Genomic DNA, 13,986 nt, shown 5'->3' with positions numbered 1-13,986 from the left:
AAATCTTCAATGGAACGGAGAATTGGTTAGGCTAGACCTACTACCACCAAAACACGAATGGAATGTAACAAATCAAGAATATGCATACTGAGCCAAGAAAGGGAAATCAGGCAGATCATTGGAACCAATGGACCTTACAATATTGATACGAACCGTTTCCTAAATTGACAAGGTGTGCATTCAAGTGTGAATAGCTACAAAACCTAACGCCGGAAGTTATTGATGCTGTATATATCGATACATGGTTCTGTTTATTTGGTGCGCACAATTTGTTTTGTGATGAACTATTAGGACCAAAGGCTGACGACGGATATTTTACCCCAGTGATGGTATATCATACTTCAAGGCGAGTCAGCTGTTCTGTAGCCGCCAGGGTTTACTCGAAACAATAAAAAAAACATCAATCTGGCGAGTGTTTATTCTGTACCAGTTGTATTAAAACCATATTTAAGTCCTCTACATTAATGCCTTTACACCAGTAACAGTGTACGTTGTAATATATCTATGTATAACATTGTTCTTCCTATCTCAACAATATGAACGGGTTGCCAATACATTTATGATAAGCGTGATGATTTCAATGTATGTATTGCGAATGTGTCATTTCTTGATAGTAACGTCCCTGCTTTCTACAGAAAATTAATGTTGCATATCAACTGCTAGTATCATAACGTATTCATACTGTTTTACATATTAAATCCGACTTGACATGTATCACAGGTAAGACACGTCACAAGTTAGACACCACCTGACACGTGTTACAGGTAAGACACCACCTGACATGTGTTACAGGTTAGACACCACCTGACATGTGATACAGGTTAGACACCACCTGACATGTGTTACAGGTTAGACACCACCTGACATGTGTTACAGGTTAGGCACCACCTGACATGTGTTACAGGTTAGACAGGTCACAAGTTAGACACCACCTGACATGTGTTACAGGTTAGACACCACCTGACATGTGTTACAGGTTAGACACTACCTGACATGTGTTACAGGTTAGACACCACCTGCCATGTGTTACAGGTTAGACACCACCCGACATGTGATACAGGTTAGACAGGTCACAAGTTAGACACCACCTGACATGAGCAACAGATTAGACACCAACTGACATGTGTTACAGGTTAGACACTACCTGACATGTGTTACAGGTTAGACACCACCTGACATGTGTTACAGGTTAGACACCACCTGCCATGTGTTACAGGTTAGACACCACCTGACATGTGTTACAGGTTAGACACTACCTGACATGTGTTCCAGGTTAGACACCACATGACATGTGTTACAGGTTAGACACTACCTGACATGTGTTACAGGTTAGACACCACCTGACATGTGTTACAGGTTAGACACTACCTGACATGTGTTACAGGTTAGACACTACCTTACATGTGTTACAGGTTAGACACCACCTGACATGTGATACAGGTTAGACACCACCTACAATGTGTTACAGGTTAGACACCACCTGACATGTGTTACAGGTTAGACACTACCTGACATGTGTTACAGGTTAGACAGGTCACAAGTTAGACACCACCTGACGTGAGCAACATATTAGAAACCAACTGACATGTGTTACAGGTTAGACACTACCTGACATGTGTTACAGGTTAGACACTACCTGATATGTGTTACAGGTTAGACAGGTCACAAGTTAGACACCACCTGACATGAGCAACAGATTAGAAACCAACTGACATGTGTTACAGGTTAGACACCACCTGACATGTGTTACAGGTTAGACACTACCTGACATGTGTTACAGGTTAGACACCACCTGACATGTGTTACAGGTTAGACACCACCTGGCATGTGTTACAGGTTAGACACCACATGACATGTGTTACAGGTTAGACATCACCTGACATGAGCAACAGATTAGAAACTAACTGACATGTGTTACAGGTTAGACACCACCTGACATGTGTTACAGATTAGACACCAACTGACATGTGTTACAGGTTAGACACCACCTGACATGTGTTACAAGTTAGACACCACCTGATATGAGCAACAGATAAGACACCAACTGACATGTGTTACAGGTTAGACACTACCTGACATGTGTTACAGGTTAGACACTACCTGACATGTGTTACAGGTTAGACACCACCTGACATGTGTTACAGGTTAGACACTACCTGACATGTGTTACAGGTTAGACACTACCTGACATGTGTTACAGGTTAGACACTACCTGACATGTGTTTCAGGTTAGACACCACCTGACATGTGTTACAGGTTAGACACCACCTGACATGTGTTACAGGTTAGACACCACCTGACATGTGTTACAGATTAGACACTACCTGACATGTGTTACAGGTTAGACACCACCTGACATGTGTTACAGGTTAGACACTACCTGACATGTGTTCCAGGTTAGACACCACATGACATGTGTTACAGGTTAGACACTACCTGACATGTGTTACAGGTTAGACACCACCTGACATGTGATACAGGTTAGACACCACCTGCCATGTGATACAGGTTAGACAGGTCACAAGTTAGACACCACCTGACATGAGCAACAGATTAGACACCAACTGACATGTGTTACAGGTTAGACACCACCTGACATGTGTTACAGATTAGACACCACCTGACATGTGTTACAGATTAGACACCACCTGACATGTGTTACAGGTTAGACACCACCTGACATGTGTTACCGGTTAGACACTACCTGACATGTGTTACAGGTTAGACACCACCTGGCATGTGTTACAGGTTAGACACTACCTGACATGTGTTACAGGTTAGACACTACCTGAAATGTGTTACAGGTTAGACACCACATGACATGTGTTACAGGTTAGACACCACCTGACATGTGTTACAGGTTAGACACCACCTGACATGTGATACAGGTTAGACACCACCTGCCATGTGATACAGGTTAGACAGGTCACAAGTTAGACACCACCTGACATGAGCAACAGATTAGACACCAACTGACATGTGTTACAGGTTAGACACTACCTGACATGTGTTACAGATTAGACACCAACTGACATGTGTTACAGGTTAGACACTACCTGACATGTGTTACAGGTTAGACACTACCTGACATGTGTTACTGGTTAGACACCACCTGACATGTGTTACAGGTTAGACACCATCTGACATGTGTTACAGGTTAGACACCACCTGCCATGTGTTACAGGTTAGACACCACCTGACATGTGTTACAGGTTAGACACTACCTGACATGTGTTCCAGGTTAGACACCACATGACATGTGTTACAGGTTAGACACTACCTGACATGTGTTACAGGTTAGACACCACCTGACATGTGATACAGGTTAGACACTACCTGACATGTGTTACAGGTTAGACACCACCTGACATGTGTTACAGGTTAGACACTACCTGACATGTGTTACAGGTTAGACAGGTCACAAGTTAGACACCACCTGACGTGAGCAACAGATTAGAAACCAACTGACATGTGTTACAGGTTAGACACTACCTGACATGTGTTACAGGTTAGACACTACCTGATATGTGTTACAGGTTAGACACTACCTGACATGTGTTACAGGTTAGACACTACCTGACACGTGTTACAGGTAAGACACCACCTGACATGTGTTACAGGTTAGACACCACCTGACATGTGTTACAGGTTAGACACCACCTGACATGTGTTACAGGTTAGACACCACCTGACATGTGTTACAGGTTAGACACCACCTGACATGTGTTACAGGTTAGGCACCACCTGACATGTGTTACAGGTTAGACAGGTCACAAGTTAGACACCACCTGACATGTGTTACAGGTTAGACACCACCTGACATGTGTTACAGGTTAGACACTACCTGACATGTGTTACAGGTTAGACACCACCTGCCATGTGTTACAGGTTAGACACCACCCGACATGTGATACAGGTTAGACAGGTCACAAGTTAGACACCACCTGACATGAGCAACAGATTAGACACCAACTGACATGTGTTACAGGTTAGACACTACCTGACATGTGTTACAGGTTAGACACTACCTGACATGTGTTACAGGTTAGACACCACCTGCCATGTGATACAGGTTAGACACTACCTGACATGTGTTACAGGTTAGACACTACCTGACATGTGATACAGGTTAGACACCACCTGACATGTGATACAGGTTAGACACCACCTGACATGTGTTACAGGTTAGACACCACCTGACATGTGTTACAGGTTAGACACTACCTGACATGTGTTACAGGTTAGACAGGTCACAAGTTAGACACCACCTGACGTGAGCAACAGATTAGAAACCAACTGACATGTGTTACAGGTTAGACACTACCTGACATGTGTTACAGGTTAGACACTACCTGATATGTGTTACAGGTTAGACAGGTCACAAGTTAGACACCACCTGACATGAGCAACAGATTAGAAACCAACTGACATGTGTTACAGGTTAGACACCACCTGACATGTGTTACAGGTTAGACACTATCTGACATGTGTTACAGGTTAGACACCACCTGACATGTGCTACAGGTTAGACACCACCTGACATGTGTTACAGGTTAGACACTACCTGACATGTGTTACAGGTTAGACATCACCTGACATGAGCAACAGATTAGAAACTAACTGACATGTGTTACAGGTTAGGCACCACCTGACATGTGTTACAGATTAGACACCACCTGACATGTGTTACAGGTTAGACACCACCTGGCATGTGTTACAGGTTAGACACCACATGACATGTGTTACAGGTTAGACATCACCTGACATGAGCAACAGATTAGAAACTAACTGACATGTGTTACAGGTTAGACACCACCTGACATGTGTTACAGGTTAGACACCACCTGACATGTGTTACAGGTAAGACACTACCTGACATGTGTTACAGGTTAGACACTACCTGACATGTGTTACAGGTTAGACACCATCTGACATGTGTTACAGGTTAGACACTACCTGATGTGTATTACAGGTTAGACACCACCTGCCATGTGATACAGGTTAGACACCACCTGCCATGTGATACAGGTTAGACAGGTCACAAGTTAGACACCACCTGATATGAGCAACAGATTAGACACCAACTGACATGTGTTACAGGTTAGACACTACCTGACATGTGTTACAGGTTAGACACTACCTGACATGTGTTACTGGTTAGACACCACCTGACATGTATTACAGGTTAGACACCATCTGACATGTGTTACAGGTTAGACACTACCTGACATGTGTTACAGGTTAGACACCACCTGACATGTGTTACAGGTTAGACACTACCTGACATGTGTTCCAGGTTAGACACCACATGACATGTGTTACAGGTTAGACACTACCTGACATGTGTTACAGGTTAGACACCACCTGACATGTGATACAGGTTAGACACCACCTGCCATGTGATACAGGTTAGACAGGTCACAAGTTAGACACCACCTGCCATGAGCAACAGATTAGACACCAACTGACATGTGTTACAGGTTAGACACTACCTGACATGTGTTACAGGTTAGACACCACCTGACATGTGTTACAGATTAGACACCACCTGACATGTGTTACAGATTAGACACCACCTGACATGTGTTACAGGTTAGACACTACCTGATATGTGTTACAGGTTAGACACCACCTGACATGTGTTACAGGTAAGACACCACCTGACATGTGTTACAGGTTAGACACCACCTGACATGTGTTACAGGTTAGACACTACCTGACATGTGTTACAGGTTAGACACTACCTGACATGTGTTACCGGTTAGACACTACCTGACATGTGTTACAGGTTAGACACCACCTGGCATGTGTTACAGGTTAGACACTACCTGACATGTGTTACAGGTTAGACACTACCTGACATGTGTTACAGGTTAGACACCACCTGACATGTGTTACAGGTTAGACACCACATGACATGTGTTACAGGTTAGACACCACCTGACATGTGTTACAGGTTAGACACCACCTGACATGTGTTACAGGTTAGACACCACCTGACATGCGTTACAGGTTAGCAACAGCTTGCAATATTTAATCAGTTACATCATTAATATAATCATTACAAACCTAAATATACTGTCTGTGTTATAAGGAGCGTACCCAATGCTACACGTACGTAGACACGCCATACCACTCCCTTAGAATTATATTTAAACCCCAACTACTCGTACACATGCATGCTTTAATGTTTATACGGCGAGTCTAATTAATTTCTTCAATTCAGATAGATGCTTGCTCAGCTAACTTATTTTATCTAAGACACAAATTGACAGATTTTAATTTAATTAGAGAGTTTCTCTATGTCCAGTAGCAGTTAGAAGTCGGCGTAGTAGACATACGTCGATCAGCTTGGTGGTTAATCACTGTACGTCCACATAACTAAAACAGGTATGGTAGCGTGCTCACGTGCAATACAATCCACCAACAATTGATATAGCTAAATCTTCGTACCATAAAACCTCAATAATTCCCTCAAACCTCCCCATATCATGTGAACACACACCAGCCAACAATCAAACCGTACCTCCAACCAATCAAACACAAGAAATCCACTTACGTGTTTTTTGCGTTAATCGTACTTATGTCTGAACTAAGGTGATCACCATTTCGCGACCATCTAGAAGTCTAATGGTGCCGTCAGCCCTCTGGGCCAATGAAAACGCTCGATACAAAACGATTTTTAGAATGTTTAGAGACCAGAGTATATAAGCAAAAAGCCTTGTCAACGCCATTACGGTAGACGAGCAGCAACAGAGCCGTGGATACATTATGTGTGTACACAAAAATCACCCATACATGATCTGATACTCTGAAATAGATTTTAATATGTTTACTATCCATTGAACTTGCAGTACACAGCCCCGAATGTGTAGTACGTTACCGGCTACAGTGTATCGTAAAGCACCATAACTGGTCAGCGGACAACCGCTTTGGGGTCGAAGGGGCATATAGATTACGTCAATCGATTCCTCTATCGAATTTTGGTCATATTTTCTTGAAAACAACCGACAAGCCGTCTATTTATGGGTCTGTAGACGACCATAAGAAATGTTCAGGGTTTCATTGACTTTTCCTTCGCAACACAGCGAACAAATTCAGAAAAGACATCACCTTTTGTCTGGAAACGATCACTATATTTCACAAAAATAAACTTAACTAGCACCAGTATGACAAAGTCACAACATTCCATACTTATTTTGTTGAGAGTCAGCATATTATTGTATTCCAAGCGTTTATTCTAATAATGAATAACAGTAATTTTCTAGGAAACCAAGCACAAGACGAATGATTTTGCGGTACTAAAGTATACACCAATAAATTTGAGATGAAGGCAGGTTGACGATAGTGTCTGTTCAAACTGCAAGAAACGAGATTTCTCCTACAAATAGGCTAGTTTGGAGGATACAATCAACCTTTAGCTCTATTTCGGAATACACAATAAACTTTTAGTGATACTTGCAAGAATTAAGTAAACCTTAATATGAACTTTAGAGGTAAACTGATTCCTAATAACTACAACTGAAGGTTTACTGTGTCCTCACAACTACAACTTAAGGTTTACTGTCCAATCACAACAACAACTAAAGGTTTACTGTGTCCTCACAACTACAACTAAAGGTTTACTGTCCAATCACAACTACAACTAAAGGTTTACTGTGTCCTCACAACTACAACTAAAGGTTTACTGTGTCCTCACAACTACAACTAAAGGTTTACTGTCCCATCACAACAACAACTAAAGGTTTACTGTATCCTCATAACAACAACTAAAGGTTTACTGTGTCCTCATAACTACAACTAAAGGTTTACTGAATCCTAATAACTACAACTGAAGGTTTACTGTGTCCTCATAACTACAACTAAAGGTTTACTGTGTCCTCACAACTACAACTAAAGGTTTACTGTCCCATCACAACAACAACTAAAGGTTTACTGTCCCATCACAACAACAACTAAAGGTTTACTGTATCCTCACAACAACAACTAAAGGTTTACTGTGTCCTCACAACTACAACTAAAGGTTTACTGTCCCATCACAACAACAACTAAAGGTTTACTGTCCCATCACAACAACAACTAAAGGTTTACTGTATCCTCACAACAACAACTAAATGTTTACTGTATCCTCATAACTACAACTAAATGTTTACTGTGTCCTCACAACTACAACTAAATGTTTAATGTATCCTCGTAACTACAACTAAAGGTTTACTGTATCATAACAACTATAACTAAAGGTTTACTGTATCATAACAACTACAACTAAAGGTTTACTGTGTCCTCACAACTACAACTAAAGGTTTACTGTATCCTCACAACTACAACTAAAGGTTTACTGTATCCTCACAACTACAACTAAAGGTTTACTGTATCCTCACAACTACAACTAAAGGTTGACTGTATCCTTATAACTACAACTAAAGGTTTACTGTGTCCTCACAACAACTAAAGGTTTACTGTATCATAACAACTACAACTAAAGGTTTACGGTGTCCTCACAACTACAACTAAAGGTTTACTGTGTCCTCACAACAACTAAAGGTTTACTGTATCATAACAACTACAACTAAAGGTTTACTGTGTCCTCACAACTACAACTAAAGGTTTACTGTGTCCTCACAACAACAACTAAAGGTTTACTGTATCCTCATAACTACAACTAAAGGTTTACTGTATTCTCACAACAACAACTAAAGGTTAACTGTGTCCTCACAACTACAACTAAAGGTTTACTGTGTCCTCACAACTACAACTAAAGGTTTACTGTGTCCTCATAACTACAACTAAAGGTTTACTGTGTCCTCACAACTACAACTAAATGTTTACTGTATCCTCACAACAACAACTAAAGGTTTACTGTATCCTCACAACAACAACTAAAGGTTTACTGTATCCTCACAACTACAACTAAATGTTAACTGTGTCCTCACAACAACAACTAAAGGTTTACTGTATCCTCACAACAACAACTAAAGGTTTACTGTATCCTCACAACTACAACTAAAGGTTTACTGTGTCCTCATAACTACAACTAAAGGTTTACTGTGTCATCATAACTACAACTAAAGGTTTACTGTATCATCATAACTACAACTAAAGGTTTACTGTATTCTCATAACTACAACTAAAGGTTTACTGTGTCATAACAACTACAACTAAAGGTTTACTGTATCCTCACAACTACAACTAAATGTTTACTGTATCCTCACAACTACAACTAAATGTTAACTGTGTCCTCACAACAACAACTAAATGTTAACTGTGTCCTCACAACTACAACTAAAGGTTTACTGTATCCACATAACTACAACTAAAGGTTTACTGTATCATAACAACTATAACTAAAGGTTTACTGTATCCTCACAACTACAACTAAAGGTTTACTGTATCCTCACAACTACAACTAAATGTTAACTGTGTCCTCACAACAACAACTAAATGTTAACTGTGTCCTCACAACTACAACTAAAGGTTTACTGTATCCACATAACTACAACTAAAGGTTTACTGTATCATAACAACTATAACTAAAGGTTTACTGTATCCTCACAACTACAACTAAAGGTTTACTGTATCCTCACAACTACAACAAAAGGTTTACTGTGTCCTCACAACTACAACTAAAGGTTTACTGTATCCTCACAACTACAACTAAAGGTTTACTGTGTCCTCATAACTACAACTAAAGGTTTACTGTGTCCTCATAACTACAACTAAAGGTTTACTGTATTCGCATAACTACAACTAAATGTTTACTGTGTCCTCATAACTACAACTAAAGGTTTACTGTATCCACATAACTACAACTAAAGGTTTACTGTATCATAACAACTACAACTAAAGGTTTACTGTGTCCTCACAACAACAACTAAAGGTTTACTGTGTCCTCATAACTACAACTAAAGGTTTACTGTGTCCTCATAACTACAACTAAAGGTTTACTGTATCCACATAACTACAACTAAAGGTTTACTGTATCATAACAACTACAACTAAAGGTTTACTGTATCCTCACAACTACAACTAAAGGTTTACTGTGTCCTCACAACTACAACTAAAGGTTTACTGTCCCATCACAACAACAACTAAAGGTTTACTGTCCCATCACAACAACAACTAAAGGTTTCCTGTATCCTCACAACTACAACTAAAGGTTTACTGTGTCCTCATAACTACAACTAAAGGTTTACTGTGTCCTCACAACAACAACTAAAGGTTTACTGTGTCCTCACAACTACAACTAAAGGTTTACTGTATCCTCACAACTACAACTAAAGTTTTACTGTATCCTCACAACTACAACTAAAGGTTTACTGTATCCTCACAACTACAACTAAAGGTTGACTGTATCATCATAACTACAACTAAAGGTTTACTGTGTCCTCACAACTACAACTAAAGGTTTACTGTGTCCTCACAACAACTAAAGGTTTACTGTATTATAACAACTACAACTAAAGGTTTACTGTGTCCTCACAACTACAACTAAAGGTTTACTGTGTCCTCACAACAACAACTAAAGGTTTACTGTATCCTCATAACTACAACTAAAGGTTTACTGTATTCTCACAACAACAACTAAAGGTTAACTGTGTCCTCACAACTACAACTAAAGGTTTACTGTGTCCTCACAACTACAACTAAAGGTTTACTGTGTCCTCATAACTACAACTAAAGGTTTACTGTGTCCTCACAACTACAACTAAATGTTTACTGTATCCTCACAACAACAACTAAAGGTTTACTGTATCCTCACAACAACAACTAAAGGTTTACTGTATCCTCACAACTACAACTAAATGTTAACTGTGTCCTCACAACAACAACTAAAGGTTTACTGTATCCTCACAACTACAACTAAAGGTTTAATGTGTCCTCACAACTACAACTAAAGGTTTACTGTATCCTCACAACTACAACTAAAGGTTTACTGTGTCCTCATAACTACAACTAAAGGTTTACTGTGTCATCATAACTACAACTAAAGGTTTACTGTATCATCATAACTACAACTAAAGGTTTACTGTATTCTCATAACTACAACTAAAGGTTTACTGTGTCATAACAACTACAACTAAAGGTTTACTGTATCCTCACAACTACAACTAAAGGTCTACTGTATCCTCACAACTACAACTAAATGTTAACTGTGTCCTCACAACAACAATTAAATGTTAACTGTGTCCTCACAACTACAACTAAAGGTTTACTGTATCCACATAACTACAACTAAAGGTTTACTGTATCATAACAACTATAACTAAAGGTTTACTGTATCCTCACAACTACAACAAAAAGTTTACTGTGTCCTCACAACTACAGCTAAAGGTTTACTGTATCCTCACAACTACAACTAAAGGTTTACTGTGTCCTCATAACTACAACTAAAGGTTTACTGTGTCCTCATAACTACAACTAAATGTTTACTGTATCATCACAACTACAACTAAAGGTTTACTGTATCATCATAACTACAACACAATGTTTACTGTGTCCTCATAACTACAACTAAATGTTTACTGTATCATCACAACTACAACTAAAGGTTTACTGTATCATCATAACTACAACACAATGTTTACTGTGTCCTCATAACTACAACTAAATGTTTACTGTATCCTCATAACAACAACTAAAGGTTTACTGTGTCCTCACAACAACAACTAAAGGTTTACTGTGTCCTCATAACTACAACTAAATGTTTACTGTGTCCTCATAACTACAACTAAAGGTTTACTGTATTCGCATAACTACAACTAAATGTTTACTGTGTCCTCATAACTACAACTAAAGGTTTACTGTATCCACATAACTACAACTAAAGGTTTACTGTATCATAACAACTACAACTAAATGTTTACTGTATCATCACAACTACAACTAAAGGTTTACTGTATCATCATAACTACAACACAATGTTTACTGTGTCCTCATAACTACAACTAAATGTTTACTGTATCCTCATAACAACAACTAAAGGTTTATTGTGTCCTCACAACAACAACTAAAGGTTTACTGTGTCCTCATAACTACAACTAAATGTTTACTGTGTCCTCATAACTACAACTAAAGGTTTACTGTATTCGCATAACTACAACTAAATGTTTACTGTGTCCTCATAACTACAACTAAAGGTTTACTGTATCCACATAACTACAACTAAAGGTTTACTGTATCATAACAACTACAACTAAAGGTTTACTGTGTCCTCACAACAACAACTAAAGGTTTACTGTGTCGTCATAACTACAACTAAAGGTTTACTGTATCCTCACAACTACAACTAAAGGTTTACTGTGTCCTCATAACTACAACTAAAGGTTTACTGTGTCCTCATAACTACAACTAAATGTTTACTGTATCATCACAACTACAACTAAAGGTTTACTGTATCATCATAACTACAACACAATGTTTACTGTGTCCTCATAACTACAACTAAATGTTTACTGTATCATCACAACTACAACTAAAGGTTTACTGTATCATCATAACTACAACACAATGTTTACTGTGTCCTCATAACTACAACTAAATGTTTACTGTATCCTCATAACTACAACTAAAGGTTAACTGTGTCGTCACAACAGCAACTAAAGGTTTACTGTGTCCTCATAACTACAACTAAATGTTTACTGTGTCCTCATAACTACAACTAAAGGTTTACTGTATTCGCATAACTACAACTAAATGTTTACTGTGTCCTCATAACTACAACTAAAGGTTTACTGTATCCTCACAACTACAACTAAAGGTTTACTGTATCCTCACAACTACAACTAAATGTTAACTGTGTCCTCACAACAACAACTAAATGTTAACTGTGTCCTCACAACTACAACTAAAGGTTTACTGTATCCACATAACTACAACTAAAGGTTTACTGTATCATAACAACTATAACTAAAGGTTTACTGTATCCTCACAACTACAACTAAAGGTTTACTGTATCCTCACAACTACAACAAAAGGTTTACTGTGTCCTCACAACTACAACTAAAGGTTTACTGTATCCTCACAACTACAACTAAAGGTTTACTGTGTCCTCATAACTACAACTAAAGGTTTACTGTGTCCTCATAACTACAACTAAATGTTTACTGTATCATCACAACTACAACTAAAGGTTTACTGTATCATCATAACTACAACACAATGTTTACTGTGTCCTCATAACTACAACTAAATGTTTACTGTATCATCACAACTACAACTAAAGGTTTACTGTATCATCATAACTACAACACAATGTTTACTGTGTCCTCATAACTACAACTAAATGTTTACTGTATCCTCATAACTACAACTAAAGGTTTACTGTGTCCTCACAACAACAACTAAAGGTTTACTGTGTCCTCATAACTACAACTAAATGTTTACTGTGTCCTCATAACTACAACTAAAGGTTTACTGTATTCGCATAACTACAACTAAATGTTTACTGTGTCCTCATAACTACAACTAAAGGTTTACTGTATCAACATAACTACAACTAAAGGTTTACTGTGTCATAACAACTACAACTAAAGGTTTACTGTGTCCTCACAACAACAACTAAAGGTTTACTGTGTCCTCATAACTACAACTAAATGTTTACTGTGTCCTCATAACTACAACTAAAGGTTTACTGTATCCACATAACTACAACTAAAGGTTTACTGTGTCCTCATAACTACAACTAAAGGTTTACTGTGTCATCATAACTACAACTAAAGGTTTACTGTATCATCATAACTACAACTAAAGGTTTACTGTATTCTCATAACTACAACTAAAGGTTTACTGTGTCATAACAACTACAACTAAAGGTTTACTGTATCCTCACAACTACAACTAAAGGTTTACTGTATCCTCACAACTACAACTAAATGTTAACTGTGTCCTCACAACAACAACTAAATGTTAACTGTGTCCTCACAACTACAACTAAAGGTTTACTGTATCCACATAACTACAACTAAAGGTTTACTGTATCATAACAAC

At 38.6% G+C, this 13,986-nt stretch overlaps 1 protein-coding gene across 1 annotated transcript in view; it reads right to left on the bottom strand.

Moving 5' to 3' along the window:
- The window catches only part of LOC117325305 (potassium voltage-gated channel subfamily B member 2-like), a 184,738-nt gene that overhangs the window by 140,123 nt on the left and 30,629 nt on the right, over positions 1-13,986 (bottom strand). The gene's annotated exons all lie outside the window — the stretch shown is intronic.

This window comes from Pecten maximus, chromosome 4 (assembly GCF_902652985.1).
Source record: "Pecten maximus chromosome 4, xPecMax1.1, whole genome shotgun sequence".
NCBI lineage: Eukaryota > Metazoa > Mollusca > Bivalvia > Pectinida > Pectinidae > Pecten > Pecten maximus.
This window is presented reverse-complemented; position numbering and strand designations above follow the sequence as displayed.